Source organism: Arvicanthis niloticus, chromosome 18 (genome assembly GCF_011762505.2).
Source record: "Arvicanthis niloticus isolate mArvNil1 chromosome 18, mArvNil1.pat.X, whole genome shotgun sequence".
Classification (NCBI taxonomy): Eukaryota; Metazoa; Chordata; class Mammalia; order Rodentia; family Muridae; genus Arvicanthis; species Arvicanthis niloticus.
Genome location: NC_047675.1, coordinates 35,009,570 through 35,015,569, shown reverse-complemented (window position 1 = coordinate 35,015,569; position 6,000 = coordinate 35,009,570).

The window sequence follows — 6,000 nt, the reverse complement described above, 5'->3', positions numbered from 1 at the left end:
AAAGAAAGAAAGAAAGAAAGAAAGAAAGAAAGGAATTTAGAAAAGAAAGAACATAGCTTTAAAGTACTGAGTTCAAACCTAAGAACAAACCTACTGGTATGCTTTGAAGTGGAGCAGTTACCTACATAAATATTCTGTGTAGTGGCTTTATCAAGGAGATAATTTATAAATTCTTGCTAGTAAATCACATTTTCTATAATGCCTAATATGTTAGAAATACAACCAGTCTTTATATCTAATGGGCCTTTAAATTTAAATAAAAATGTAACATCATTCTTTAAAAGAAAATCAAGCAAGTGTTCAGACAATATTTCATTTTTTTCAAATACAGCTTTTCAGGTAGCATACCCTGCTATGGTGTATTTTACCCAAAGAGCATTTCAGCAAGGTAAACATGAAAATAATACCACGCGTACTTAAACATTGACCATGAAAAGTCTAGAAGAGGAAAAGATATCTAGTTATTCTCAGTGTCTTGTAAGAAAGGACATTTATAGTCAGCCATCGGGAGTGGACTCATACAACACAGACATGAGAGGGCAAGGGAAATACAGAAAGGAAGAGAAGCCAGCAAACTAAAGAGGTGCACATGTAGTCTTCATCTAAACTGAGGATGATGCCAGAGGACAGAACAGGAGTTAGTGATGGCAGGGAACAGATGCTATGCATGACAGTGCTTCGGGACAGGGGAATAAGTGGGTGTTCTCGGATGAGTCAGTTGTGGCTATTGCATAGGATTCTTCTCCAGCATCAAAGCGTTACTAAAACTTCACCAACTTACTGGAACTTTTCCTATCTTGTTTCTTCCTCTAAACAGCCATCCAGAAGGGTGTTTTGAGTGCTTTAAAACCCTAGAGCAATTCACTTACAGTTATCAACAAGAATAATTTTTTTAAAGAAAAATCGTAGGGCTCCATAAGCAGTACAGGTATGTCAGGCCCCTTGTGACTAAACAAGCGCTTGAGCGAATTTGAGTTCATTTAAGTGAAGGAGCAGGAATGGGTCTGCAGGTGTGTGGGAGAGGAGTGTCTATCTCTAGGAAGCATCAAAGTCAAACTCAAAGTAGGTCAGTGATACACTTTAAGTCTTAAGTTGCTTCTAGAACCAAATTAACTTCTTATCATTGGTGTCTACAAAGTAACTGTGGAGACACTGTAGCAAAACCATCAAACCTAAGGAAATGACCTGCTGCAAAACTTAGCCTAAGGAATTACCTGTGACTGCAGGAAGCAACATTTGTATCTATATCTCTTCTTTCCTGAGTTGGAGAACTTTTCTTGGCCCCCCTGTAATATTAAACTTATCTAATATAATGTATTTTTTTTACCAAGCTAAAAATATTCAGTCATATTTTGTTAAAAAAAAAAAAAGGAGGAGGAGGAGGAGGAGGAGGAGGAGGAGGAGGAGGAGGAGGAGGAGGAGGAGAAGAAGAAGAAGAAGAAGAAGAAGAAGAAGAAGAAGAAGAAGAAGAAGAAGAAGAAGAAGAAGAAGAAGAAGAAGAAGAAGAAGAAGGGAAGAAAAGAAAAAAATGCTTAGCATAAAGCTCAGACATCAAAAAACACCCCCAAAACAAACAAAAACAGAAAACCCCCAAAAAATGACTACAATGAGAATTGAGCCTTTCTTCTACTCTTGGGGCTCAAAAGTATCCACTGTTACTACAAGTCTACCAGAGTCTGGAAAAGGGTGGGGCAGCTGGAGCTAGAATTACAGGTTGTTTTGAGTTAGGAACCAATCTTGTGTCTTCTAAAGGAACATGTACTCTTAACCAACTACCAGCTCTCTCTCCAGCCCCAGGAAAAGGTTTAAACTTAGACAGAGTTTAACTGAAGGATACAAAGCAAATACCTCTCATTACCAGGCTACCTTGGTGGTCTCAGATCTCCGGCTGCTTTCTGGCTATGTAGTACTATTCGGTTGTGCTTGTAAGCCACATTTACCTGGCTACCGAGGAGACTCCTGAGTTGCTTGTCTTTCCTGAAGTAATTGCTCAGTTTTTGGTTTTTGCTTTCTCATATGCTTGTCCTTTGTACCTCTATATGTGAGGGAACTAATCCCAGCTCTTCACGCATGCTCAACACATACCTCCAGATTCAGGTTCTTTAATGACTCTGAGGGGAGGGGTATTTTTCTTTGGATTTTGTGTTGTTTTGTATTTCCTCAACACTAGTGTTCTCTTAGTTTTACACAAGACAGGTACTTTTTCTATGATTTGCATTTCACACTCTTCATACTGTCTTTTTAAAGGTAACTTTTATTCTTTGACAATTCCATTCATTTACAAAGAGCCTTGATTGCGTTCACTTCCCTACCCTCTAATTGTCCTCCCTTTGCCAGCCCTGGGACCCAGTCACTTACTGTCCTCACTTGAAGTCCCCTTCCCACATTTATGTGCATTTTGGGTTTGTTTATTTGAAATCCACTGAGTTTTAACCAGGCTCATCAACATGACCTGGGGTTTGGGAACATCCATTGGATCGTGGGCTCCTCACTGATACACACTGAAGACAACCTCTATCACATCCTCCACAAACCATCAGTAGTCAGTTGTTTAGCAGGAAGGGGTGAGACCCAGTGAGTCCCTCCCTGATCCATGATTGACTCTTGGTAGGTTCAATTTTATGTCAGTCTAATGTTGCGGTTAGTATTTAAAATGGCATGGCCCAAGCTGGCTTGTTCTTATGGGCCCGCCATGTTCCCAACTAGGCAAGGCCTGAGGCCAAGAGCAGCGGCGTTGTGCTCTCCACACTGCTCAGCTCTGACTGGCCAGAAGCACCGGCCCTGGCACCCACGAGACACCAGTGTGGGAGATGGCTCTGCTTAAAGATTATCCAATGGCTTTATATATTTGGTAATGCTCAAATAATAAGATGCCCACACAATTAGAGGCGTTACCCAATACCTAACCTAGATATTATGACTACCTTAGACTGCTAGAGACACGCTCATACACCACCATCTTCCCCTCTCTCCTCTGTTCCTCTCCCTCTGCTAGCTCCTCCTCTTCCTTCTCTTCTTCTCCTTACTCCTCCCACATTAGCTCCTCCCAAACTACTGTGTGTATTGTAAAATGTTTCAGGGGAAATATCCTGCTACAGTCTAATGCAGGCAGCAATGGTCCCTGTGAACCTACATGACCTTGATTGTGCTCTGTCCAGAAGATAGCGTTTTGTAGCCCTCCCTCCTCCCTGTCTCCTGGCTCTTTTGTTTTCACTATCGTTCAATACAGAATGAAGCTTCCCTGATTAAGGTTGAAAGGAGTGTCACAAGCATTGACATAAATATTTAGAAGTCAGCTCAACATCATGACTGTTTGGCTAAAAAACTGTAGTGAGTTCACTCCTAGGGACTAAGACCCCTCTTTAGCCGTGAGTTTAGGAATAAGTTTATAATACCAGACATGAATATCCTCTTGTGAAGTAGATCTAACCAGTTGTCGGGAGCCGACTTTTAGCAGAAAGCGGCTAGAAAGCAACTATCAGCTTTGCAGTCATCTCGAGCCATATACCCTGACATGAGACTTGGTTTTCAACAGCCTACAACAGCTGAGCACACTCTGATAAATATCTTGTTTATCCCACATATCTTGTTTTGCTGTTTGGTGCCCACAGCTGCAAGGCGCACGTGGCATCCACGCCCACAAGGTGTGTGGTGCACGTGCTAAACTCGCCTGTAAGGCATACGTCATATCCACACCTGCAAGGCACGTGGTATCCATGGCTGCAAGGCACATGGTGCACGTGCTATCCACGCTATACACACCTGTAAGGCTTATGTCATATCCACACCTGCAAGGCACGTGACAAAGTGTATAAATACCCCGGACTTCCCTTCAGAGAGGGAGACAATAAGAGAAGAGACAATAAGGGAGACATGAAGAGAGACAATAAATGAGAAACTGGACTTGATCACACACCCTGTCTTGTCTCCATTCTTCGAGTCTCTTGCTAGGCCCTGACCCGTGGACTGAAGCAACAGAACAGGCCGGGACATTTTGGCCCCCAAGCGTGAGGCAGAACAGTCTGCAACACAGTGGCCGCCAAGCCAGGCAGCGTGGGCTGCAACAACCAGTGAGCAGTTGGTTACTCCCATAATAGCTGTGCCACTACTGCACCAGTAAGCACAACTTGCCTAGCAGGTCACTATTGTAGTTTGTTGACTTCACAGACCAATTAGACTGTTGATACCCTTTCTTTCCCAGTAGTACCTTCTGGTAAGCACTATAAAAGCTCAGGTCTGTCTTGATTTCTCTACACCTTGGTCACAAGGTATATGGTGTCTCAGATAGGATCTTAACAACTGGTAGACAGCCAAGAAGAGTGGCAAGATTTTACTCTATTCTGGAGGCCTCTGAGGCCTCTCTGATCATAGAGGGTGGTACTATCAGGAGGCATGCCTGATTGGAGGATGTGTGGCCTTGTTGGAAGAAGTGTGTCACTGCATAGGTGAGCTTTGAAACCTCTATGTTTAGGCTCCACCTCCTGGCTGCCTGCAGGAGACAGTCTCCTGCTGCCTTCAGATGAAGAAGTAGAACTCTCAGCTACTCCAACACCAAGTCTGCCTGCATGTTGCTATGCTTTCCACCATGGTAATAGACTGAACCTCTGAAACTGGAAGCCAGCCCCAGTTAAATGTTATACTTTATAAGAGTTGCCTTGGTCATGGTGTCTCTTCACAGCAATGAAGCCCTAAGACATTCGGGCACATAGGGTTTTAGCTTTCTTAACTTATATTTTTAATTGAATTGCAAAGTAGGAAGTTTCCAAACGGTTTCACGTATTATTAGTTTGGGCCAACTCTTCTCCATTCTTCCCCCAGGTCCCATTTTCTGCCACCTAGGTTCTGCTCCTCCCTCCCTTATGTCATCCCACTGAACAGTTTTTTTCTAGCTTCTCCCCTTCTATAGATTGGATGCTGAGACTGACATGAAATGGTTCAGTGTCTGTGTGAACTGATGGCCACAGGCAAGGGTCTTTCTAATAGGGACTTTAACACTGAAAGGATTATGACCCAAATGGGATATTATAAAGCTAAGAGGCTTCTGCACCACCTGAAACCAGTGGTACATAAGGGTCCAGTTTTATATTTTTCAAACACAGGGACACCCAAGGTCTCCAGAATAATTTAATAAAAAGACCCCCCCCCCTTCTCAAGCTGCAATCTCTGTCATAACTTAAGTATCCATTCATGTGCAGACGGGCTGGGGACTGTCTAATCCATGGCCCCGTTCTCTTGCCCATGTGTGTACTTATTCACACGATTCTCACCCTCCCCCCCACCCCAGATCCTGCAGAAGCTAGCTTCTGCCTCATTTCTTTTTTGAGAACACTATGAATCTTCTTAATCTTTCTGTTTCAGTGCATCCTTTAGAATTAGTTTGTTGAGCTTTTGACTGGTGAGATGTTGAATATTATGTAGCCAATCGGAAGGAGTTGACAGTTTTGAAAAGGAGCAGAGTTAGAGGACTGACAGTGATCAAGACTTACTAGAACATTCTGATAACAAGTCAGTGCCATGCCAGCTAGGCCAGATACAGAGATTGGGTACACATTACATAACTCCACACATAGATACCTGATGTTTGTCAAGGTAATTCATTGCAGGGTTTATTATCTTTTACATAAATAGACCAGAAGCAACTGGTTATCTGTTTATCTATCATCTATCTATCTATCTATCTATCTATCTATCTATCTATCTGTCATTTGTATATGTGCTATACATATATATGTATATATAAATAGACACACAATTATATATGATAAGAGGGAGGATTTTTTTCAGAGAAAAAAAAAGTCTGTCCATTTTGTTCTTTAAGACAGGGCTGTTCACTGGCCAGGAGCCTCTGAGAATTCAACTGTTCCCAGTGCTTCCATGTTGAGATTATAAGTATTTGCAACCAAGCCTGGCTTTTCCAATGTAGCCTCTGGTTGTCTGGGAGGCAAGCACTTTAATGACAAGCCACCCCCACAATCTCTGTTCACCTCCTCTTATGGAGAG